General features: G+C 39.1%; 1 pseudogene; it reads left to right on the top strand.

Moving 5' to 3' along the window:
- The first annotated feature begins 143 nt into the window (after window positions 1–143).
- On the top strand, window positions 144–27230 carry LOC147958413 (zinc finger BED domain-containing protein DAYSLEEPER-like; annotated as a pseudogene).
- Window positions 27231–27955: the final 725 nt, after the last annotated feature.

Genomic DNA, 27955 nt, shown 5'->3' with positions numbered 1-27955 from the left:
CTCTACACCATCGTCACCGGCAAAACAGAGAAACTCTAGCCACAACACCTCGAGGAGACTGCGGGTGCCACCAGCTCGGGGAATGACTGCTTCCACAAACAAAACAATGGTTACCACACCGACCATCTGACGAGAGCAGCAAGATGGAGGTTGAAGATGAAGAAAAGGATGGGAGCAATGCTTGCAGTAGGCAACGGGTGAAGGATGGGCCATCAGCCTTGCAGCTGCTGCATAGCGAGCTGGCTGCGGTAGCTGTGAACCACAACATGCTGAAGTGGATGTGCGGTGGAGTTGGACGAGCAGCAGGTAGTATACGAGCACCATGAGTAGCCGAGTAGCAGCTGCAGTGCCTCGGCTGTGTCTCAAAGTGGGAGCGATTCAGCGCCAGTAACGCGTGAGACGGAAAGAATTAGCTATGACACCAACATGTGCAGGGCCACCGACTCCGATGGGATCACAACAGCGTTTATGGAGCATCTCACAAGGAGCAAAGGAGTCATTGCGTATACTGGAGCGCTCTTGACGTGATTAATTTTCCAGAGTCAGCTTGCATGATCCTTTATTCTAAGTATTTATGGTATGATATTTTCAAACAAGTGGATGAGCTCCCATGTAATCCCATAACAATAATATGTTTTCAAGTGTCAAAAAAATTTAGTCACATTTGTCTTCTTTTTGTGCGTGTAAATTTCCATGAATATTGATGAAATTTGTGTGACGTTTAAAAAATAAGTTTTCACGATTACAAGTTTGTTTTCTAGAGCATTAAAGAAATCAGTTACAGAAAGTACTATTTTAATGAAGTTTACACGTGCTTGAAGCATGAATATGTATAGTATATGAAACAATCAATTTGGTACTATACATCTTCTTTGTGAATTTATATATGAACATTTTCTTTCCCTAATAGCTTCTACATATGGAGACAATTAAAAAAAATTAGTGAAACACCTTGCATTCCAATTACGATGGACTGACCAAATCAGCGGTCACTATACCGGTTACATATGGAGACTCTTAATAATTGGGTAAAGTCATATGTCTGTGACAGGATGGATGATTTGGATGTGATAGTAGGAGAACAACCGCGCAAGAAACTGGAAGAAAAACTTAATGGGTAAGAAGAGAAGGATGTCCAACATAAGTACGGTGACGACACATGAATACCTGGTGGTGCTCGGCTGATTCAAAGCCTCAAAGGTTCCCGAACATCATCAATATAGAACACTAGACATGCATACTCTGACACTTATGCCATCATCAATACATACCACACAAATACGACCTCGAAAATGCAGTTAGAAACAGGCAACACAAAATCATATGTAAAAAATCCTAGAAGGCCTACACGTGCTCATTACGGCGGATAAACATCACATTTGAACCACCATGCTTGAAATTATTTATTTTGTAAAATAAATGATATAGTAGTTGAGTGCATAGTATGATATAAATCAATTAAATTTTGTTATATAAAAAGGGGTACTAGCGTACTCCACGTCACTAGCAGCCTATACCTAACTAATAATCACACTTCAATGCCATAGGAGTTAGGGTTTAATGAATCTAGGAAAGTAAGATAGTATGATCGGATTTTGACATAATAACTGAAAGTGAATTTTCTGGACAAATAGTTAAAAGCAAGTAACCCGATACTACAACTACATTTATTTCATAGTGGGGATTGACGAGAAAACATGCCACATAAGGAGAATATAATAACTTCATGGCTAAAGAGGCACTCTAGAAAATGAACGGTGCTGATTTGACACTCTAGAAACTAAGATGATTAGCGATTGAGATTTTAGGCAATTCGTCCAACATGGACACATATAACCATGCAAAAAAATAGACACATATACAACCAGAATATTTAGGTCTTTCGAAGAAAACTAAAAATAGGCAAATAATACACGTGACAACAAACTAGCAATAGGGAAGGATTTTTTAGGGGAGCGAGCAATAGGCAAGTAAAAATAACCTTGACACGTACAAAAAAAGTCCACCTTTCCCTAAGAAAACTTACACGCATAAGTTAGACCAAACATAGAATAAGGAATTATAAAAGAAAGCCTAGCCTGCTCTCTCTCTCTCTCCTTAAAAAAAGAAGTCTCACGTTGCACGTATGCATTAGCGACCGCCACCGCCGCCATAGAATGATTGAACGCTTCAAAGATCCTTCGAGGATTGCTTGGTTGTCATGGAGTGCTTGCCGGAGATGGAGACAACAGGCAGATTGAAGTTCCGGGTTGCTAGAAAGAAGAATTGGGCTAGCATGATTGTTAGATACATCTTGATGGGCTTGATCTTGGAGGCCGCCCAAATCGTGATGGCAAGCAGTACGAACCACGCACAATGCAAGACCTGGTCAGGTCGTCGGCCACATCCACATGGTCACTGACATAGATGAGAAGATGCACCAGCCGGATAACAAAGTTCTCCTCTTGACGATCAATCAGGAGCTTCGATTGATTGATAATGTCTACCTATAATATGTTTTTCTCTATCAACTAAGATATCGCGAACTCATAACTTTTTTTATCATTTTAGGAATTATGAAAATATCTCTTGGGAGAGAAAACATAAAAAAGAATTATAGGAGGAAAAGTAGACATGCCATTCAACATACATAATGCAAAAGCACCAAAAGGTGCCGCTGCTAACATACAATCAAAATACAAAAGGTATCCTAATGTATTTCAACTTTGGTGAGACATCCCAAGGGCGCGTTTGCAACTCCAGCTTAGCAAGGATAAGAGTGTTCCACTTGACCTTATAATAATTTAAATCGAAATGATAGAATTTCAGGTTGGGAGGAGTAAGAGAAAACAACACGTATAGTAAAGAACTCTTTCTCGGATAAGTACTCAAATGCTTGGAGTTAAGAAGGCAAAATTTGGCAAATAAAATCACATAATTTCAGTCATATAACTGCGGGATGACGATACTACGTACTTCTACAATAATTCTCTACCGTTTATATTTATATAGAATTATCATGTGTGTTAATACGTAAGTGATATAATTAAATATTATCACACAAAGACGTTCCTAATGCATATGAAGAAGCAATTTAAGCATTTTTTGAACATAAATTCATCTTGGAGACTTTTTGTATAACATATTTGAAATATGTTTCAGAATAACGTGTTACCAAGAAATAACATTACTATTTTAGGGCATGCCTTCCAAAATAATTTTTCATGTGTAACTAAGAACGTTTTCACAATGTACATTAAAAAAATGTAAAGAAAAATTTTCATTCATAATCTAGCCGCGCAAATGCGCGGGTCACCCCGCTAGTTTACTTATATAAGATCATTATAGAATATACATTTTACATCTATACAAGGCCACCAACAATAATTAAGAAAAAATTAATGATATTTTTTCGTATATTTGCATGCATGCAGTCGTAGTGATAGTCAACTACTTCCTTTACTCAGTTTTCTTGCATGCATGCGGTGTGTTAATGATCCCAATAAACGAAAAGAAATCCCCTCAAGAAAACATGAAAAGAAAAACTAACTTGCAAGGTAGGCATTAAATTCTACATTGATACCTGCAATCTGAATGTGTGGCCTTATATATAAAAATGGAGTACCACATAATCTCAGTTAAGTACTCTCCATCCAATAATATAAAACATTTTGACACTATGTAGTGTCAAAAAACGTATCATCAACCAAAGGTTGAAGTGACAAGACAATCAACTTTTCAACAAGATCAAGACTTCTTCCAAGAGGGAACTAGGAAAAAGGAAAGAAAAGAAAAGTTGCAGAATGTAATCCACGCACTAGTATCTACTTATCTATGAAGATTTCAACACAAGAAGAACACACGAGTTATAAACGAGAACATCCGGCTCCAACAAAGGATCCCAATATTTGCGTCGCATCATCATTACCCTTTTGAAGGCTTCTATCTCACATAATCAATTATCTTAATTAGCTCATTGAGAAGGCCAGCTCTACCAAGTGTAACAGCAATACTATGGTATGCAGCCATATCTAGGTATATTTGAGCATCTCCCTGATGTGAAGCAAGATAAGACGTTTGTGTTAGTTATTTTTTTTGTATTTTGAAAGAGGGAAACATACAAATTAACACTTTTGCTTCGGTACAATCCATTAAACACATTAACGGAGGAGAACTCTCCATATCCTTTCATAATAAAGGATTATTTTTAGTGAATCGTAACAAAGGGTATGATGGTCCTTTTTGAAAATACGTCAACGGTACGGACGAGCCCACTAGCGAGCATTTAAAAGGCCGGCCCATTAGCGAACACTTAATAAAATAAATAGAAGAGAAAATGGAGAGGGCGGGGAAATAAATAGAGGATAACGGGGATCAAACCTAGGTCCCCTGGATCAAGGGTTGAGCAACAAACCACTAGCTCACTATCAACTCTGTGATAAAAATGTAGGTCGCAACTAACTTAAGGTAAAAGGGCCGGCTATTCGACTGGTTTTTCGAGGGTTTTTCTTTTCGTTCTTTTGTTTCTTTCTCAACTTTCACTACATTTTTAATTTTCTTCTTCGGTTTTGTTCGGTTCTTTCTTGTTTTTATCGGGTTTTTTTTCTCAAATGCTTGAAATACTTGTTTAACTTTTTGTCAAATTCTTGAATTAACTTTTTTAAATACATGTTCAACTTTTTTCACACACATTATATATTTTTCGTACACATGAGAAACATTTTCTCTATACACATTTAATATTTTTCAAACTCTTGGTTAACATTTTTTCAAATATTTTTATGTAATTTTTTTGTAATATATTTATTTAGAATACTTGGAAGCATAAATAAAAGTAAAAACAAATTAAAAACGAAAAAACATGAAAAAAATGAGGTTGTGCCCTCCCGCACGTTTGGGCTGACCCATCTAGCGTCCGGCTTAACACGAGGCCTCCCTACGTCTCACTATAAGCGTGAAATAGGGGTGCCCCCGGTACGCGGCCAGTATTCATACCGCCCGTACACGGCCCGACGTATGTCATACCCAAACCCTATTTGGCGCATTCAGCGTTTTTTGTCTTTCTTTTTAATCTTCAAAAAAATGTGCACCACGGGAGATTCGAACCCCAACTCTAAAGGTTTGCTCGTGTTTTTTTAAACTGGGTTTTAGTCGCGGCAAAAGAAAAACAAAATCCATCCACAGGAAAATTTTCAAAATCCTAAATATTTTTTAAAAACTGATGAACTTTTTTCAAATCCTCAAATTGCCTAGTTGGGCCAAGGCCTAAGATTTTTTTTTCTCTTTTTTAAGTTTCTGTTTGCCCTATATTTTTTTCATTTATTTATATCCTTTTTGAAATTTATTATTCTTTTTAAAACCTGTTCAAAAATTTGTAATATTTTTTCGAATACCATGCAACGTTCTTGTTTTCAAATATTTTTATCTTAAAAACTCTTCCATTTTTGAATTTGTATTCACAAATTAGGAAATGTTTGTGTTTCAAAATAAAGTTGATAAATGTTTCTAAAAATATTTGTTTTGCAATTTTTCATCAACTATTAGGAATTGTTAATAATTTTGGCAAAAGAATTCTAATTTATAAAATTTTCATACTCAATTTAAATTCAAAATTGTTGAAAAATTTCAAGAAATAATTAGGACACAAGAAATGTTCATGTTGATTGGTAATGACAAAAATTGCAAATACCAGAAACATTCGAATTAGAAAAAACTACATGCCCACGGATGCACTCGTCTGGCCTAGTGTGACAACCAACTCTCAACTGGTAGTTTTTTTGGACTATGGATAAATGAAGCCAACTTTTGCAAGCCAATGAGCATGCCCATGTTAAGCATCCATGCCATGTTTGAACGAATTCCGACACCATTTGCATGTTGCGACATGTCCGACCATTTATTGACCTTTTTTTACTGGGAAAACTCTAGAAAATGATGAACTTGTCAAAAAACAAACAACTTGGCATGGTGCCTTGAATTGGTCATAAAAGATCATGGGAAAAATTGAGGTCATTTCAAGGATGTGCAGGAACAACGTGCTCTCAGACGGAGCCCTTTTTCCTATCTGAACACCCTCCGATGAAAATGGTCTATTTTGGACATTCTTGAAATAACACTAACTTCTACAAGCAGGTGGGCATGCCCATAGTACACATTCATGTCATGCTTGGACGATTTTTGACACTGTATGCAAGTCATAACACATCCGTCCATTTGTCGATCTTTTTTAACTGAGAAAACTCAAGAAAATGCAAAATTTGTTGAAAACCAAAACAAGTTGGCATGGTACCTGGAGTTGGCCATACAAGTCCATGGAAAAAATTAGGGTCATTTCAAGAATGTGAAGAAACAATGTGCTTTAAGACAAAGCCTTCTAGCCTACTCGAACACCCTCAGTTCAACATGGTCTATTTTTATACGTCCTTAAAATGATCACAACTTTTGCAAGAAGGTGGGCATGCCCATAATAGGCATCCATGTCAGGTTTGAGAAATTTTTGACATCATGTGCAAGTTGCAACACGTCTGACCATTTTATTGACCTTTTTGACTGAGAAAACTCTAGAAAATGCTAAATTTGTCAAAACAAATTGGCATGATGCCTTTAATTGGTCATAGAAAAAAAATTAGGGCCAGTTGAAGAACATCGAGAAAGAACATGCTCTCAGACGGAGCCTTCTGGCCTACCCCGACACCCTCCGTTCAACATGGTCTATTTTTGGACATCTTTGAAATAATCTCAACTTTTGCAAGCAGGTGGGCATGCCTATGTCAGGTTTGAACGATTGCTGACACCATATGCCAGTTGTGGCATCTCCGGCCATTTATCGGCCCTTTTGACAAAGAAAACTCTAGAAAATAGGGTTATTTCAAAGATGTCGAAAAACAATGTGCTCTCAGTAAATTTTTTTAATAATTTATCTAATATTTGAAGAAGTATTTAAAATCATAATAAAAATATTTACTTAAAATTGTTATTTTGATATTCCAAATTATTTTTTTAATTTTGTGAGAAGAGTTAAAAAATAATAATAAAGTGCACAAAGAGAAAATGAATTAACAAAAAGGAGCAGAAAAATAAAAAAAATAGAAAAGAGATTAGGCCTTGGCCCAACTAGGATTCGAAAAAATGTTCATGCATTCAAAAAATGTCAGTGTTTTCAAAAATCTGTTCACTATTTCAAAACATGTTTAATTTTTTCAAAATTGTTAAGAAAACAAAACATATATATACGAGAAAATTCAAATATGTTCTTGTTTTCTAAAAAAATCTTGAGAAATACAAAAAATGTTCGAAACAATTCACAAATTGTTCATATTTTCTGATTTTTTTTAATTCCAAATTTATTTTTATTTTTTAAATTTTGTTTGTCTTCAAAGCTTTGTTCGCTCTTTATTAAAAGTGTTCATGTTTTGACATTCCAAGCAATTTTTAAAGACACATTGTTTTTTGAATTTTCTATACAAATTTCCGAAATGCGACTATTTGCATCTTTTCTAACAATATATGAAAAGGCAATAAAGTCCTGTGTGTGGTGTCATCTATCTTGGGAGCTCCTAGTCAGCGCTTTTAGTGTTGGTTAGGAAGTTGGTGCTCACGCGCATGTTAGTGGGCTGCGGCCCAATATTAAACCAGCTCGCTCGCTTTGCCCGCTTGCTTTGAAAAAAGTTCACAAGTTTGAAAAACAGTTCATGAATTCCAAAATTCTTCATGAGTTAAATTTTAAAAATTTCATGATTTGGAAAAAGTTCATGACTTTGAAAATTATTACGAGTTAAAATATAATGAATTTGAAAAAAAGTTCACAAGTTTGAAAAATGTTTACGGATTTGAAAAATGTTCATAAGTTCAAATTTTCAAAAGTTCTTGAAGTCGAAAAAAGTCATGAGTTTGGAATTTTTTTGCAAATTCGGAAAAGTTTAAGGATTTGATAAAATGTTTGACAAATTTTAAAAATTTCACAATTTCAGAAAAAGTTCACGAAAAAATGAAAAAGGAAAAAAGAAGGGAAAAGCCGTGCATGAAAAACACAAAAGAAAAATTGCTCAGAAAAACATCGTATAACCTGAATCGGAAATGTACACAACAAGAAGAAAAAGAAGTAGAACTAAACACAACAAGCCTTCGGCTGGAACTGGTAACTATGGTTGGATTTAAACCTCATGGTCATTTGTTCAAATCCTGAATTGCGCAATATTTTTTGAGGCTCAAAAAGGGAAAAAAAATCCAACCACGGGAGGGCGTGTGTTCATGCCGCAACAAAGCTTGGCAAGAAAAGGTAAAAGAGGCACCGGTAGATGTGGTTCATAGTTGTCGATGGACATGGAAAATAGGTGGCGGGAAAGAAGCGATGTGCTCATAGCCGGACGACGCGACTGAAGGCAGCTAGAGGAGATGCGACTTGCCACTCGAGGGAGATGCGCTACCCGTGTGACCGAAGGACGCGTCCCGTGGCTGTCGAAGAAGATGTGGTGTAGCGCAAGAGCAAGTGGCAACGGGCGCGGGGGTAGCAGGGGCGGCAGCGCAGTCGAGAGAGGAGGAGGCATGAGGTACGCGCTGGCGGCCTATGGTGGGCCGAGAAGAAGGGTGTCGTCACACGCGGCTTAGAGCTCCGCTCGGCAGGAGGGGCGCCGCGCTAGATAAAGTTCCCAGTGGGATCGATCTCTTTGTACGCATCCTTGTCTGCTTCTCCTCTACTCCCCTCTTCCCGCAAACCGATATTTATTGGAGGGGTAGGAAAGGCGGCAAGGGCGGTGAAGTTTGACTCAAACTCATGGAGGAAATCTAGTAGCAAAAAAGCACATGCATTGCAACGGAAAAAAACACACGCTACTCTTTCGTCTAAAGATGCCTAACCGTTGCACCGGTCATTCGCGCGCGGGGGGGGGGGGGGGGGGTAACCATCACTCAAGACCACAATAGGTCCACGTTCTTTATTTTAGCAAGGTATTACATTTGTGTTGCTGCTTATCCTCCATCTCACCCTCACGGCCACATTTTCTTGCATCACCGAGATACATCGTCACTCTCAATTTCATGAAATCATGACATTTTTTAAAACTCATTAACATATTTGAAATCATGAGTATTTTTCAAATTCATGAATACTTTCAGAATTTTTCGTACATTTTCTAAAATCAAGAACATTTTTGAATTCATGAACATTATTTTTTGAAACGGACTTCATGAACATTTATAATGTTTGCAAAAAACTAGCGAACAATTTCTTAAACAAATTTTCTTGAATGGGCGAACATTTCTAGAATTCACAAACTTTTTTGATTTAGCGAACATTTCTTGAAATGCATGATCAGTTTTAAATCAGCGCACATTTTATGAATGAATAAACTATTTTGTAAGTCATGATCAGTTTTTATTTTTTTTCTATATTTTTTCACTCATGAACATTTCTTGAATAGGCAAAATTTTGTTCAATTTCAGTAACAATTTTCAATACACAAACCTTTTAAAAAATTATGATTTTTTTATTTTACGAACATTTATTTTCAAACTTTCAAACATCTTCTCAGTAAGCAAACATTTTTTTTTACAAAATCACAAATATGTTTTGTATCCAAAACATTTTTTTATGTTGGAACTTTTTTGAAGTAAATTTTTTAATAAATCATAAAATGTTTGTGGATTCAAAAAATGTTTGCTTACTTAAAAAATGTTAATTTTTTTAACAATATATGTTCGTAAAATTAAAAAAGGGTCATGATTTTGGAAAAAGTTCGTGTTTAAAAAATGTTAATGAAATTGAATAAAATTTCGCCAATTCAAAAAGTGTTCATGAATGAAAAAATATCCAAAAAAATTTAAAACTGTTCATGACTTACAAAATAGTTTATTCATTCATAAAATGTTCGCTGATCTAAAAACTGATCATGCACTGCAGAAAATGTTCGTTAAATCAAAAAGATGTTCATGAATTCTAGAATTGGTCGCCCATTCAAGAAAATTATTTAAAAAGATATTCACAGTTTTTTTGCAAATAGTGTAAATGTTCATGAATTCAAAAAAATACCTAATTTTATAAAATGTTCGAAAATTTGTAAAAGTATTCATAAATTTCAAAAATACTCACAATTTCAAATATGTTAACAAGTTTAAAAAAATGTTCATGATTTCAAAAAATTGAGAGTGACGGCGTATCTCAGTGATGCAGAAAAATATGGTCATGAGGATGAGAAGGAGGATAAGTGGCAACACAAATGTGATGCCTCGCCAAAATAAAGGACCTGGACCTATTGTGGTCTTGAGTGATGGTTACTAGGTTAAGAGCGTGTATTATTTTTTGTTACGTTGCAACGCACGGACTCTCTTGCTAGTCTCTACCTAATAATAAAGAGAGGATTGGTTCTGCAAAGTTGCCAGGATTACATCCAATGCCACCAGTGAGTGAAAAAACTTCTTTAGTCACTAGCCGTCGCATTTGTTAATATTCAGCTCACCCCTATAGCTCAAGAGAGAAACAGCCTAACTTGCTAGATACCCCGTCTTCTAATCGGGAGACTTGAGTTCGATTTCCCATCTCTCCTCTTTTCTTTTGCCTTTTACCTCTAAATTTCAGTTGGCGTAAGATAGAGATACCTGGCCCAAGCGTTGCTTAGCAGACGGGCTGCACAGTGCTACAAGTTCGGCTCAGCTACTCTCAGTTTAACTTTTCTTCTTTTTTTGGCAGATTTAAGTACTTTTTTAAAATATGCATATCTTTGAAACCTTAACACCAAATTTAACATGTTATATATGGAAATCACTCAAAAAATGTGTAGACTCTAAATATGCTATTATATTGCATGTTAATTATTTCTAAAATTATGTTTAGGATGCACCCTTAATTAATACTTTTTAATCCGTGGTATTTTGAAAATGTCTATTTTATACGTTTCCTATCCATTTAAGTTGACTAAATAGGATAGTATGATGCTCTCAGAAAATCTATTATTGGCACCATAGAGGATGTTCATTTCTACTTTATGCCACTATTACTCTAGATGGGCTGCACAGTGCTACAAGTTCGGCTCAGCTACTCTCAGTTTAACTTTTCTTCTTTTTTTTTTGGCAGATTCAAGTACTTTTTTAAAATATTCATATCTTTGAAACCTTAACACCAAATTTAACATGTTATATATGGAAATCACTCAGAAAAATGTGTAGACACTAAATATGCTATTATCTTGCATGTTAATCATTTCTAAAATTATGTTTAGGATGCACCCTTAATTAATACTTTTATCTGTGGTATTTTGAAAATGTCTATTTTATATGTTTCCTATCCACTTAAGTTGACTAAATAGGATAGTATGATGCTCTCAGAAAATCTATTATTGGCACCATAGAGGATGTTCATTTCTACTTTATGCCACTATTACTCTAGATTAATCTATTTGATGCTACTGTTGCTTTTAGATTTAGTTCATGACATGAGGCCCACATTTATTAATAATGTTATTCCTTTAAATTTTACTTTTAAATTTTAGAATGAACTAATAAGGTAAACTAAGTTGACTCAGGACCACATCTCATGTTTCAAATTGGCATCCTGCAAAACCCTACCCTCAATCAATCCATTGTTCTACATGTTGTTCATTGTTTTTGAAGCTCGCCGTTCATGCCTAATGGCCATTGCTTGTCATGTTAAAAAAGAGGGCATGCACCTACGAAGGATCATGAGAATGTTTATCACATTAGAGACGTCCTTTATTGTTTGAACTCCCGTTGCAATGTGTGTTTGCTAGTCTCTATCTCTACTAATAAATCAAATATTGCTTCTGGTCGTCCGTCTAAAAAATTACCCTCGAAGTTGCTATATATTACCCGCTATGCCATCCATAAGTGAACAAAGCGATTCACTTTTTTTCTACTAATAAACCAAATATTGCTTCTGGTCGTCCGTCTAAAAAATTACCCTCGAAGTTGCTATATATTACCCGCTACGCCATCCATAAGTGAACAAAGCGATTCGCCTTTTTTTGTTAAGTCACCGTCGTGGTAAGTCTTTTATACGCAAGATACCCAGTTTTAGTCATGTGCGGACCGGTGGCGTAGTGGCAGAAGCCTGTTACTCCAACTGTGAAGACCAGGGATTGAACCCTGTTTCCATCGATTTTCCCCACATCTTTTTCTCACCCACCTCATCTCCCCGTATGTCTTCATGGGCCAGCCCGCGAGGCATGGCGACGCTGTTTTTTTTCATTTCATTTTTTTGTCTTTCTTTTCTGTTTTTTTACTTCTTCTTTAAATTAATTTGAGACTGACAAATTTTAAAAAGTTGCGACTCTTGAAAAAATGGTCGAGAAATCATAAAATATCTACGAAATTTACAAATGTTCGAAAAATCATTAATTTTTCGTTGTTTCAAAAAATGTTGATAATTTTACAAAAATGTTGGCAAATTATAAAAAAAATAAAAATTTAGGAAAAAATTGTCAGGAAATAAACCATGTTCTTGATTTTGTTAAAATGATAATTTATACAAAACATATTCGCGAATCTAAAAAAATATCCATGAAATTTTAGAAAATTCTCAAAAAATATTCAACTTTTCTGCGAATTTCAATTTTTTGCCCTAATTTAAAAACAATCATTAAATCAAAAAATGTTCAGGAATTAAAAAACTATTCATGTGTTCAATAAATTTTCGTCTAAACAAAAAATGTTTATGAATTAAAAAAATGTTTTTTTAAAATGTATGTCAATTCAAAAAACTTTTCACCATTTCAATAGTCTTTTATGTCTACGTTTTGATCAGTTTCTGGAAAGTCTTTATATGTCTAGGCGTTGGGAGTAGCTCGTGGTAGATGAAATTTATTTTTAAAGTTTTCAACATTTTCTTGTGCTACACACTGACAAGTGTGCCATGCGGTGGCAAGCTCATTGCATTCGGATTTACCATGGCGAATGCATTGTGATCACATGGACATCACATCCATTATCAGCGAGAGTCGGAAGAAAGATAAGTGGCAAAATGATGAGCCACTGTGTTAAAATAGAAGATATTGATATGTCAGGGTATTTAGTCATACTTATTCAACCAACGTATAATTTTTGTATCTACCGTTGCAACGCACGGGCATGTTTGCTAGTAATAATAAAGAGGCCATTGCTTCTAGCGGTACGTCACCACAATTGCGCCCAAAGTTGCAAAAAATTACTCACAGATGCCACCTATAACTGATAAAAAAGTTTCACACAGGGAGATCCCCGCCTGGCCTATGCAGTAGAAACCTTCTATACTGCGCTATGTGCGCTGAGAAAAGACACAACACGCATTTATGGGCCGGCCCATGTCTAGCCGGCCTATTTTTTAAATTTCATTTTTGTTTTTTGTTTTCCTTTTTCGTCTTCTTTTTTTCTATTTTAAAAAAATTGGGACTTCAAAAAAATGTGAATTTCGAAATAAAATGTGTAATAATTCATAGTTTTTTGTGGATTCAATAACGTGCCCGACTTTAGAAAAATGTTCCCAATTTCGAAAACAATTTTTCAGGAAATAAAAAATGTTCATGATTTTTCAAAAAAGTTTGCTTATTAAAAATGTTATTGAAATTGAACTAAATTTCACCAATTCGAAAAATGTTCAAGAATTCCTAAAATTAAAAAATATATTTTATTCATTCATAAAATGTTTGATGATTGGAAAAATGACCATGCATTAAAAAAATGTTTGTTAAGTCAAAGAAATGTTTGTGTATTTCAAAAATTGTTCCACCAAATTCCAAACAATATTCGTCTATTCTAGAAATGTTCGCCAACTCAAGAAAATTGCTAAAAAAATGGTCACAATTTAAAATAATATTTGAAAATAGTATAAAATGTTCATGAACTTAAAAAGTGTTCGAAAATTTACAGAAGTGTTCATGAATTTGAAAAAATGTTCATGATTTCAAATATGTAACGAGTTTAAAAAAATGTTGATTATTACACGAAATTGAGAGTGTAGTGTATCTCGGTCAAGCAACAAAATGTGATAATGGCTATTGGAGATTTTGGTTTTTTTCTCCCGTTACAACGCATGGGTCCTTACGCTAGTAAAAGGGAAATTTCTAGTGGAAGTGCATCCAGTACAAATATGAATACAACAATATAATCTTTGGTGACATGCATTATTATTATTTAAGTTAAATCTATGATCAAAGTTTGGTGTTCCCTCTGTCTCAGTTTACAAGGCTTGCATGTGCATCTAGGTTGTCAATTTAACTTATATAAAATAAATTGTTTAACATAAAAATTATATCATTAGAAAATAGAACACCTAAAGGTTCTAATGATATATTTTTTGTAATGTATGACTCTTATTAAGTTGGTCAAATTAACGACCTAGGTACACGTGCAAGACTTGTAAACTGAGATGGAGAGAGTACAAAATACTAAGGGGATGAATAAACCAGAACGGAGGTAGTAGTGGTCTATTTTAGGAGCAGGTTGACCATGGTTTATGTTTTCTCCTCATTCCCCATAATGTACATTACGAGCGCACCCTCATCTGACCTTTAGATACATATCTAGTGGCGTGCGCGTAAACATAGTTTAAAGCAAAAGAAATTTAGATGCATTTTACGTACTTCCAAAATAACCAATCAAATTGTCTCCATTCTCAAAACATCTCTCGAATTAAGAATGTATCTTCTTAGATTTCAAGGGAGATTTCTCTATTACGCACGCCCTTTCGTGTTTTGTGATGACACCTGGGGCTTGCATGAAGCCCATATGCAAACAACAGCTTGGTCAATTCATTTGTATCACAAAACCCAACATCTGCATATTGGGCCTACGCACAGCCCACCATCTGTATGTTGAGCCTACATAGAACGTGGTTCATCTTTTGACCAAGGGAGAGATGACCAACATATATGGGGAATCTCCATTCTTGTACAAATGTTAGAACCACACTGAGAGGAGGGTGTTGTGCTATGGACACACACACATACACGTATTATAGCGCGTGCGTTCGTGTGAAATATTTTCATGGCTTGAACTTAGAACTTTGAATGCTTGGGTGACCGCATTGTGTGCGAACAATAAAACTTTTTTATTTTTTTTTTCTAACTTGCAAAGTGCTGGCACTCTTGTTTTATCAATTTCAAAAGCAATGACACGTCTGCATTTCATCTCCAGAGTTTGAATAAAATTTCAGGGATCTACAGATCGCCGAAACTCTAAAGTGCCAACGGCTTAACCAACTAATCTACATACCAAATGACAATATTAAGCTGGTTCCATGATACCAACGTAGAGTGAAAGGAATACTTTTCTCATTGGAAAACCCTTATTTTCCACCAACCGATTTCCTAGGAAATCAGTCGGGCCGCTAACCCGCCACGTGCCCGTGGCTCCTGCACGCTGCTCTTTCCTTTTTTTTTTTCCAGGAATACGCAAAAGCCTTGTGCCCTTGCGTATCATTGCATTTATAGGTAGGGTGAAATACATGGCAATGTTGCTACAAGTTGTTACAATAGCGGACGGCGTGACGAGCATGTTTGCAGGGATGGCATGCTTCGGCAGCCGTGCGCACGGAGAGATATGGGTACGCTGCTCTTCCCTGGCTTTCATTTATGTTTTTCTTTATCTTGTATTCCCCACGTCCCAAAATTCTTGTCTTAAATTAGTCTAGATACGGAGTCTAATTTAAGACAAGAATTTTGAGACGAAGGGAGTACGAAAGTACAGGTTCTTTTTACGTTTAAAAGCGATGGAATCCAACTCGCTAACTCTCTAACGCAGTAAGCAGGTATTGTTCACTCCGGCCCAAGCCATAGATCGGGCTACTAGTACAATTTAATTGAGATGCATGCTATATGGATGGAGTAGCTTATACTCCATATCATAGTACAACCAAGTGTAGTTATTATTAACAAAAAAGGAAAACTGATATGAATTGGTTAGTCAGGTCATCTACACGTGACGGACGACTAGGGCGCGTTGCGAACCGAGATTCCCGTCATGCCACCACCTGGCGTTGGATAAATCTACCGCTCCCAAGCTGCAAGCAGGAGCCGCGTATTGCTGCAAGGGAAAGGTGGTTGCCGATGTTGCAAGGGGAGAGTTTGGTCGCCTAAGCTGTTGCAAGGGTGGTCAATGATGAATACATTGTTGCAAGGGTAGCGGCCGATGATGCAAGATGGAATCGCAACATTGCAAGGCCAACTCGATGATGTTGCAACTGAGGATATGTGATGTTGTAAGGTCGGGTTGGCAATGCTGCAAGGTGGATGCGCGGCGTTGCAAAATCGGAATCTCGACACTCGCTTAATCACGATGTTGCAACATCGGCCGACAATGCTGCAAGCTACGACGTTGCAACACAACAAGGCCAGACTGCGTTGCATGTCTCTTTTACCTTACGCCCACCCCCTTGTGTTGTTACCTCTCTCCTAGTCTGAGCATGCAACCACATCTTTCTTCTCTTCCTGTGATGGCAACAACATTGGATCAACCTCCGAGATTTTCCATTGTACTCGCCAATCCTATGTCACATGTTGTCAATCACCGCCCTTCCTATCCAACCCACTACATCACTAACATGCTGCCTCTAGCTGTCATGTATCTAAGTTGGACCATTGCTTGAGAACACACCAGCTGCATCGACCATAATATACACATGAGGAAAAACTAAAAGGTCATTAAATTGGTGGCGTAATTATGATTATGTGATTCCTGTTTGATAACGGGAATAAGTAAGGGCAACTTTAAACTTACCAAAGGCTGCATGCATCAACCGATGCGACGGCCGGAGGTTATCCTCCTTTTCGGAAAAAAGGTTAGACTTTTCTATACTCTTAATAGAACATACTACTTAACATATGAACTTATAATGTGTAATGAATATGCACCCACATTGTTGTCATTGCAAGACACAAGTCAACCCTATTTAACATTGTATTTTATCCTGAATATTCTGATTAGTGTACCTTCATACAATATATATTAATTAAAAATTAATTCCCACTTCCAGGTGACTACTGACAGGAAGAATTACCATTGCCACCCTGGTACATTGTTACCTTTTCATAGGAAAAGACAAGTCCAAAATGAATAGCATCACAACAAGACATAAACACAAAATATACTATTCACAATTGAATTTGTTTTCTTTCTCTTTGTACTCGATACACAGATCAAATTTGGGTCGAAAAATTTATGGGACTGTAAAAACACACTTAGATACTAATTCAATTTCAAAATGAATTAGATGTGCTACCGTGATGGTATCATGGTATCACCTAATTAGATCCATTCCCCGCTAGAGAATCATGTTGCATGGCCTGATACCCGCCACAGCTATTTTGGCAAAGTAGTCATGGCAGATTGTCAAAATGAATCCGCCACTGGTATCTACAGAGCAATGGCGGGCGGACATACACACCCGCCACACATAAACTCTTCCAATTTTCTTGCGTGGTGAAATCTACTAGTGGTGGGCCAAATTTATGCCTGCCACAAATAAAATATGGTAACCCACGCCAAAATAAATTCTAGATAACTAGAAGTTAGCTGTGGCCGACACTAATAGCCGCCCGCCGCCCATAAGTTAGGTCCAAAAATTCCTAAGAAAATGTATGTAGTAAACTTAGAGTAGTCTCAAATTTGAACGGGGTCCAAAAATTCATAAGGAAATCATATTTGGTAAACATAGAACAACTTGTATGTCCGCTACGTCGGGGGAGAGTGTCTAGCTTGTACACGACGTGCATCAAGTTTTTGTCGTAACGGTGTCAAATTTTTACCACACACTATAGGTGTCTAATGAATATATACACCATGTCAAGTCTCATCCCGTTCGGAGCTCATTTGCTCGCCCAAAGATTTTTGCCATTTTTATTGCCAGAAAGTCAATTAATGTCGCGAAAGAGCAAACTAACTCAAAAAGTGACAAAATTCGAGAACGAAGCATTCAATGGTGTCAATTACTCATGGAAAAGGTTTGAAATTGAAATGATTAAAAAAAATGAGTTGGGTGTGTATAAGGGCGGTTTTGGTTCGAAATCCTTACACTTGGGGGAGTGTGTCTAGGTTGTACACGAGGTGCATCAAGTTTTTGCCGTAACAGTGTCAAATTTTTACGATGCACTACAGGTATCTAATGAGTACACCATGTCAAGTCTCATCCCATTCGGAGGTCGTTTGCACGCCCAAAGAATTTTGCCATGTTTAATTGCTGGAAAGTCAATTAATGCTGCAAAAATAGCAAACTAATTCAAAAAGTGACAAAATTTGAGAATAGGGATTTCGATGGTGTCTATTACTAATGAAAAAGTTTGAAGTTGAAATGATATTAAAAAAATTAGTTGGGTGTGATGATAATAGTTTTCGTTTGAAATCCTTACACTTGGGGGTAAACCCGGGCATGGACAGCTCGGCCCAAAAAACCCAGGCCAGGCCGCGCTTCTATCTCGGGCCGGGCTCGGGCTTTAGAAATAGGCCAGTTTGTATTTTCGAGCCAGGCTCGGGCTTCAAAATTGGCCCAAAGAAAAGCCCGGCCCGAACCTTTGCTGGAAAACTCCAACGCACAGACGACCCAGGCACCCAGTCCAACCATCATGTGTTCTAACTCCGGAAGCCCAGCTCAGTACGCAAACCCTAACTCCTATCCCCGCACCCACACCCCCGTCTCCAACCCTCCCCGAAGCATAGACCTACCCCGCGTCTCCAACCCTCCACCGCTCCACCAGTGGCGGCTAGATCCTGCTATGGCGCGGCCGCGGTGCTCCCTCCCTACCCCAACCTGACGAGCTCTGTTCCCTCCGCATCCCGACCTAACAAGCGGTGGCGCAACTTCCTCGTGCCGACGGCGCCGCCCCTTCATCGACCCGAAGGTGACTGTGGTTTGGTAATAGGGATGGCATATTCAAGTCAAACTTCTCTCTTACTCATGATGAATGGGAAAAGATTGGTATCATGCATGATTTCTTGAAAACCATTTATCAAGTGACATGCACATTGTCCGAGACAAATTATCCTATCTCCAATTTACATTTCCAGTGTGTATTCTTGGTTCAATCATGTGTCTTAAAGGCATTTAGTGAAGGAAAGGAGTTCATGGCACCAATGCTAGCTCCAATGAAAGAGAAGTGTGATAAGTATTGGGCTATAATGTCTTATTTTCTTGTGCTGCTGTCCTTGATCCCCGTTGCAAGCTTGGTTTTGTTAGCTATTGTTATGGAAAACTTTATGCCCCCGACGAGGCAAAATGCCGGGTGCATGAAGTTAAGAAAACTTTGGAGAATTTGTTTGCTGAATATAATGGTGCTGTTGTTAGTCAAACATCATCAGATGTTGCTACAACACTGGTACATCGACGTGCTATACAAACGGTTTTTAACCCCTTTCCGCGACATTATTTGGAACCATCGCCAAGTGAGTGTGGGCGATAGGGGGTCCTTCCCACACGACCTAGAAATCGTCAGGGATAGGCCCTCATGGGACACAGGCTGGGGCCGTGTGCGATCGGGCGAGGCATCGAAACCCAATCATTTTCATAGGTATGTACATCCCACACGGTAATTCGAGAAAAACATTTCAGTAGGTATATACATCCCACACGGTGAATCCCAGAAAATCATTTCCGCAGGTATGTACATCCCAAACGGTGAATCCTAGAAAATCATTTCCGTAGGTACGTACATCCCACACGGTGAATCCTAGAAAAACATTTCCATACGTATGTATATCACACACAGTTGGAAATGTTTGTGCAAGGTGGCCTAACGCAAACAGTTTTCTACCGGAAGCCGTGTGTGATTGTTAGTTGATCGAACACGCATACTTTCTAGAAAACCGTGCGGGTTGTTTGAGTTCATCACCCACGGTGCTGTCTAAGTAACCGTCTGCAATAGAAAACCACAATAAGCAGGGTAATTAGTCTATTATTGATAATCCATGTACTAATCAAACAAACATTTCTTATAAAACACGCCAGATATTTCATATCCGTATAAAAGTAACCAGAATTTCATAATCGAATTACATCAGATAGCTTCGGCACTCAGTTACGCTATTACACAACAGCACTGAGTTTCACATGCAACATGAAAAACCTTTGGAAAGTAGCATCATACACGGTAAATAGACAAATGAATCTCATCTAGGAAACTACAGAAGCGGAAGGCAAATATTTAGCCTTCAGTGATGTTGAATGTCCTTGCAACTTTAGGCCAGTGGCTATGGATAATTGCCCGCCCAACCTTCGTCCTCTTCAGCAAGACTTCAATATTGTACAGTGGGTGTTGAATGAATACCTTCCTCGCCTATTGAACATGCAGGTGGTTTGCGAGGTAATCATCGGTGAACTGCTTCGAAAAGTACTGAAAACAAAGCTATGCACAAATTGCTGTTGTAAATTTTGAAATGGCGCAAGGGGTAAAAACAAGGTAAAAGAGTTGGTACCATCCTATAGTTGGATGATGTCTTCTTCATTGTGCAAACAAAGATCTTTCTGTTATTCGTCGCAAGTTTCTTCATCCTAACAATCTTTCTGAGTTTCTTGACTTGATTGATATTCATGGACATCTCATTTCCCCATATGCAAAATGGGTTGAACAGTGGGTCTAAGCCTCTGACAGCAGGACCTACATGTGCAAGACCAAATTGTAAGAAACCTAAATATTAGAATGATTCCTGCAACTGCACAATAATGTGCTATTAGCCAAAGGACCCTGCTTGAACAAACCTTGATGGTAAACCGCAGTGTGTCCCATTGTTTCTCTGCAACACACATAAGGAAGATCTTGATCAGGTTACTGAGAGTTGCCATACTATCAGTAGAATATGTATTGAGTACAGCCAAATTCGATTGGTGTCACATGCATAACAATACAAAATTGTACCCACATCAAATGAAAATCAAATTGCAGAACTGAACCAAACAGTTAAATGGATAGCAGACGAAATGAACCAAAATAGTTAACTGAGCACGGCATTGCAGAATGAATCATGTACTAGAAGATAAGATAGTTAACAAAACAAAGAATGCTTGAGAACAATACTAGGAAATGTAGCAATTGTTGGACCAAAGTGTTAATGGAACATTACATTTCAAAGGACCAAACTGTTAACTGAACATCAGATTGCATATTAACATTACAGAGGACAAATCACTAGAAGGCATTGGCGGTGGCCTCAAGAAAACAGCACGAACTGTATTTTAAAGTAGACAACCGCGTGGCGGTGTCGACGGCGGCCTCGAAGACGAGGTGCTCCTCCAAGATCTGGCGGTCGACATGCATGGCAGCCATAGCTACCTCGTGTGCGTGTGCGGCCACATGCTACTGAGCTCCACGTTATACTGCGTGCAAAATGGCTGTGGGCAGCGCTTAATTGGAGGAGGGGGCAGTGATTTCGGTGGAAGGTGTGACGCCATTGGTCGGGGCATGTGGTACGGGAAAGGAGGAGGATGGTGTGGGTGGGGTGTGGATTACCTGACCATATCGACGAGACTGCGCAACAAGAAGAAGGGTCGGCGGCGAGGAGGCCGCGTAGCAAGAAGAAGGGTCGGCGGTGAGGAGGCCGCACAGCAAGAAGAAGGGTCGCCGACGAGGAGGCGGCGCTGCAAGAAGAAGGGTCGCTGGCGAGGAGGCGGCGCTGCAAGAAGAAGGGTAGCTGGCGAGGAGGCGGCGCTGCAAGAAGAAGGGTAGCCAGCGAGGAGGCAACGCTACAAGAAGAAGGGTCGCCGGCAAGGAGGCTGAGCTGCCAATAAGCAACAATGAAGGTTTGAACTTGGAAAGTAAGGAGGAACAGTGGCAATGTGGCTTTTGGTAGGAGGGAGGGGCGGGGAGATAGATATTTCCGTGGTGGCAAATTTTTTCGCTCGGCGCCACGAGAAACCTTCGCGCAAGTGTAGTTCAAGCGGGGGCGGTGGACTGTAGATGACGAAGCTTCCTGCGTAAGCCATACAAGACGGTGCACCAAGATATTTTATATTGCATCCCGCATGATTCTTTCTAGTTAACTGTTTGTGATATACCTGATTTTTTCATTATGTTTTGAAAGACAAAATGGTGTTATGGAGGGAAAGGATGGTGTTTGAATTGCTAGAACAATTACATACAGTGAACATGCAACTAGTACATGAGTGTCGTGTTTAAATTTAGAATTATTCCGGGTTTGTTTGGGATTTTTTGCATTAGTTGAGTTTCTGGGCAGTTAATGTGCATAATTCAAATTTAAACTGCAAGCACATGCTCCAATGCACCAAAGTTTGTTGAAAATCGCATCTGTGTCTTTGGGTGAATTTATAGGTCCCATGCAAGAAATGAGAATGAAATTCAAACATCTGGGCGTCGTGGCTAGGCCGGAAAGATTGAGAAACTTGGTTTTTAAATTCCTGTAAATCCAAAACACGCCTGAAAATCATGAAACTTGGCATGGTGTCATGACATGGCACCAACATGCTGCGGTAAATTTTTTGATCGAATTGGGACAAGCTTTGGTGTAAGCTTCTTGCAAACCGGAGCTTCCCTCAAGAAGGCTCGTGGTTCCGAGAGGGAACGTGTCACCTCAGTGTGCGAAACGAGATACGTACACTGTCTTCTCCCGCCTTAATTTTTTTACACAGCCAGATTAGACCAAATAGAAGTATCGTGCTAAATTTTGGAATTATTCCGGGTTCGTTTGGCCTTTTTATACATTAATTGAGTTTCTGCGCATTTAGTGTGCATAATTCAAATATGAACTACAAGCACATGCTCCAGTGCACCAAAGTTGGTTGAAAAACCACGTGTGTGTCCTTGGGTGTATTTATAGGTCTCATGCAATAAATGAGAATGAAATTCAAACATCTGGGCGTCGTGCCTTGGCCGGAAAGATTAAGAAACTTGATTTTTAAATTCCTGTAAATCCAAAACACGCTTGAAAATCATGAAACTTGGCATGGTGTCATGACATGGCACCAACATGCTGCGGTAATTTTTTTGGCGAATTGGGACAAGCTTTGGTGTAATCTTCTTGCAACCCGTAGCTCCCCTCAAGAATGCTCGTGGTTTCGAGAGGGAACTTGTCACCTTCGTGTGCGAAACGAGATACGTACACTGCCTTCTCATGCCTTAATTTTTTTACACAGGCATATTAGACCAAATAGAAGTATCGTGCTAAATTTTGGAATTATTCCGGGTTCGTTTGGCCTTTTTTATACATTAAATGAGTTTATGCGCATTTAATGTGCATAATTCAAATTTGAATTACAAGCACATGCTCCAGTGCACGAAAGTTGGTTGAAAAATCACATGTGTGTCCTTGGGTGTATTTATAGGTCCCATGCAAGAAATTAAAATGAAATTCAAACATCAGGGCGTCGTGGCTCGGCCGGAAAGATTGAGAAACTTGGTTTTTTAATTTCTGTAAATCCGAAACATGCCTGAAAATCATGAAACTTGGCATGGTGTCATGACATGGCACCAACATGCCGCGGTAATTTTTTTAGCCGAATTGGGACAAGCTTTGGTGTGAGCTTCTTGCAAACCGGAGCTTCCATCAAGAAGGCTCGTGGTTCCGAGAGGGAACGTGTCACCGCCATGTGTGAAACAAGATACGTACACTGCCTTCTCCCGCCTTAATTTTTTTACACAGGCAGATTAGACCAAATAGAAGTATCATGCTAAATTTTGGAATTATTCCGGGTTCCTTTGTCCTTTTCATACATTAATTGAGTTTCTACGCATTTAATGTGCATAATTCAAATTTGAACTACAAGCACATGCTCCAGTGCACCAAAGTTGGTTGACAAATCACATGTGTGTCCTTGGCTGTATTTATAGGTCCCATGCAAGAAATGAGAATGAAATTCAAACATCTGGGCGTCGGGGCTTGACCAGAAAGATTGAGAAACTTGGTTTTTAAATTCTTGTACATCCAAAACACGCTTGAAAATCATGAAACTTGACATGGTGTCATGACATGACAGCAACATGCTGCGGTAATTTTTTTGGCCAAATTGGGAAAAACTTTGATGTAAGCTTCTTGCAAACCGGAGCTTTCCTCAAGAAGGCTCATGGTTCCGAGAGGAAACGTGTCACCTCCGTATGCGAAACGAGATACGTACACTGCCTTCTAACGCCTTAATTTTTTTACACAAGCATATCAGACCAAATAGAAGTATCGTGCTAAAATTTGGAATTATTCCGGATTCATTTGGCCTTTATTATACATTAATTGACTTTCTGCGCATTTAATGTGCATAATTTAAATTTGAACTACGAGCATAGGCTCCAGTGCACCAAAGTTGTTTGAAAAATCACATGTGTGTCCTTGGGTGAATTTCTAGGCCCCATGCAAGAAATGGGAATGAAATTCAAACATCTAGGCGTCGTGGCTCGGCCGGAAAGATTGAGAGACTTGGTTTTTTAATTCCTGTAAATCCAAAACACGCCTGAAAATCATGAAACTTGGCATGGTGTCATGACATGGCACCAACATGCTGTGGTAATTTTTCTGTCCGATTTGCGAAAGCGCACACATTAACAATCAACGAAGTCATTTTGGAAGAAGTGTTGTCACATTACAAATCGGAAACACAAGTATTATTGAAACTGTGAGCGTTCTACTTACCATTTACGTGCCGCCATGTGTCTCCTTTTTTATTGGCTAGGAGGTGCCGTGCGGGGTAGCTATTTGAGTACAGGAGGCGTGCGATCAAACCCCTGCGCGTGCTCATCGGGAGGAGAGCCCTTTGACCGCTACCCGCCGCACACCTCCCTCCCAACGTCTCCATTAATGGCGCCCGAGCCCCTGTTCTACGGCGTGGCTATGTGTCTCACTGGACCGAGATTTAAGAGAGAAAAATGTAAATCAGAAAAGAAAGTTTTGCACGGATCTTGATGTAAGATCTGATGGACCTATATAGCATCGATTGCGGCTTATAGCAAGCATGATGAATATAAGGACGATGACAGTGGATAATAATTGTCTTACATATTTAGGAACATAATTAAAAAAGCCACATGCGGCAACGCCCGAAATACACAAGAGCAAAAGAAGAAGGAAGACAACGATCTGCCCCGCTGATCTCTATGTTGCTGTAGGCCGCGGGAACTAGTCTCCGCGGCGAGCGGCGATGAGCTCTTTCTTGTCCTCAAGATGCTACTTGAGAGCATCCTCGGATTCCTCCACCAGCCTTCTGCACTCGATGCGCAACATGGCATTCTCGTCCATAAGTTTCTCGACAATGATGCCGGTCGTCTTCAACAAGGCAGCGGTCTCCTCCCGCTGCTCTGCACTTCGGACGATCTTCGCCCTCAGCAGGTCACGCTCGGCCCGGAGCTTCGCATTGCTCTCATTTAGTTGCCGGATGATGCCGGCAAAAGAGGCTTTCATGTCGTCGTGCAACCTCGCCCAGCCGGAGATCTGATCCATCTGGCTATGGACGATCGCATGCATGCGCCTGTAAAAGTCCTCGCCTACCCGCGAGACATTTTCCCAGGCTTCCACGGCGCGGGAGGATATCTCTGCTGCATTCACGGCACGGCGGGACATCTCTTCTGCTTCCGCGGCGCGGCCGGACCAGTCTGCCGCATCGACGGCGCGGCGGGACTTGCGTGGTGCTTCAGTGGCGCGGCGGGACCTCTGTGCTGCTACGGCCGGGCGGCGGGACATGCCGGTTGCGTTCGCGGCGAGGCGGGACATCTCTCGTGCTTCCGCTTCCATGCTCGCATCTCCCTGGTGGCAATCTCTCGACCCAGAACTCACGCTGGCCATGGCAAACAGAAAGGGAAGGATGATGAATGACTTTGTTTTTGTGGATGAGGAGTTGAGGAGGAATGTGCAGTCATCTTGGAGTAGTAGTATTTATAACTGAGTAGTAATACGCTCCTAAGTGAGAAACCGTTTAGGTTTTGATAGATGTGAACAGGTTTGCAATTTGGAATGTGACGGGACGCATGCTCAAAATTTACTGACAGTTATAAGTGCGACACTATTCCCGGAAGGCGTAACATGGGCACATACGCCTTCTCGGCCGCGTACATGGCGTTTGCACCATAGGGTGCACCGCAATAGGCAATGTCAGCTCACGTCTTGTTCCAACAACCGTGCGTGCTCGTTATTACCATCGCGCAAGCTTCTTTTAATTAGAATGTGTGTGCCCGTCTAGCGCATACACATTGATCGATCTAACTGTTTCAGTTTGTTGTGGCTAATCGCAAGCAGTTCATCCATGTGAAGTGTATGACATCAATCGCATACACTTTGATCTGGCTGACCCGTTTCAGTTATGTTGCCTAATCGTAAACAGTTAATCCTTCCGAAGCGTATGCCCTCAATCACACACACCTTGATCTGGCTGACCATTTCTTTTGTGTTGCCTACTCACAAACAGTTCATCTGAGTGAACCGTATGCTGTATATCGCACGCGCCTTCATCAGGCTGCCCATTTATTTTGTTCCGCATCATCGCAAATAGTTCATTGGACTGAACTGTATGCCCTGCATCGCACACGCAACTAAAATCTGAACCGTGTTTGATGGCTCTGCCATCGCAAATGTTTTGCACCTTTTTTGACGGTTCTTTTACACCACCGTTTGCGATTATTGCATCGCACACAGTTTCGTCGAAGGGTCTCTGATCGTAGTGTCGCGTTAGCAGCATCCTGCAGTAGTGCAAACACTAGGGGAAGTAGGTGAGATGGTTCTGATATGTTCGATGACTACAAGAGTTACATTCAATCTCAATGGGCAAATGTAGAGAGGTCTCAATTGGATCTTTACTTGGAAGAAACACCTAGGAAATAGAATGATGAGTTGAATGTGTTGGAATTTTGGAGCAAATCATCTATGCGAGATCCTGAGCTTGCATCAATGGCTCAGGATATTCTTGTTGTTCCCATTTCCAGTGCTGCTTCGGAGCAAGCCTTTAGCATGAGTCGCAAAGTTATAACACCTGACCAAGCTTCACTTAAGCCTAAGACCATCGAGGCTTTAATGTGTCTCCAAGATTGGTATCATTGGAATATGTCTCAGAATGAAGGTACAATCAAGTGTCTATTGTTGTTTCATATTAACATCACCATTGATTCTTGTGTTGTTTGTTTTGTAGAAATGAGCACTATAGGAGGTGGACCTTCAAGTTCTCATGCAGATGAGTTATCTTTAGATTCGGTTTGTTTCTATCTAACTTACTATCTTGTCTTATTTACCATATATCAGTTTTGCACTCCTTTAATATCTTCCTTTGTTTGTTGATATCAAGCTTACTTTCGTGCTTCATTCCATTCCTATCTTCCTTACTTTCAAATTGTGCTTTCATCCAGGAAAATAATTAAGTTGAGATAGCTTGATGGAACAATGAAGATATGGATTCAAAAGAGTCATCAACTTGTGGCTTTGAACTTGTTATTTGGTATCTTTATTATGTAATGGACTTGTTATTTGATATGATGTTATGTAATCAACTTGTCGAACTATGTTGTGGACTTATCGAACTATGTTGTGGACTTGTTGAACTATGTTGCTTGTGTCTTTGGACTTGAGAAATATGTTATGTAATGATTTAATGGACTTGTTATTTGGTATCTTGTGAAGAGTTTAGTCATATGCCTATGAAGATTACATGTATATGCTGCTAACCGTATATCTCAACCTAGAGATAAAAACATTTTGAGAGGCATACTTTTCCCATCAATGAAAACGACTTAGAGTTCCCTACACTTTCCATGCTAGATATATCATAGGCGGTTCCCAAACAGAAAATAAAGTTTATTCCTTTTTCCACCATACCTCCACTTTCCATGGCTAACCGTATCCACGGGTGCCTTCCACACCAACACTTTCCAAGGAATTTATTATTTGACAACATAAAGTAAATTCATTTTTCATTTCGGGACTGGGCATCCCTAATACCTTTGCCTTACTCTCGTGCAATGAGAAGTGAATAAACACTCATCGTGAGAATAACACATCTAGCATGGAAACTATTGGCCACCCCTCACCACCTCACGAGCGGTACGAGCAAACAAAAGAGAAATTTATTTTGAATATTAGAGATGGA

The sequence above is a fragment of the Triticum urartu genome, chromosome 7A (assembly GCF_056163025.1).
Source record: "Triticum urartu cultivar PI428250 chromosome 7A, HENAU_Tu73, whole genome shotgun sequence".
Taxonomy (NCBI): domain Eukaryota; kingdom Viridiplantae; phylum Streptophyta; class Magnoliopsida; order Poales; family Poaceae; genus Triticum; species Triticum urartu.
The sequence above is the reverse complement of the archived record's forward strand: the minus strand, read 5'-3'. Positions and strand labels throughout refer to the sequence as shown.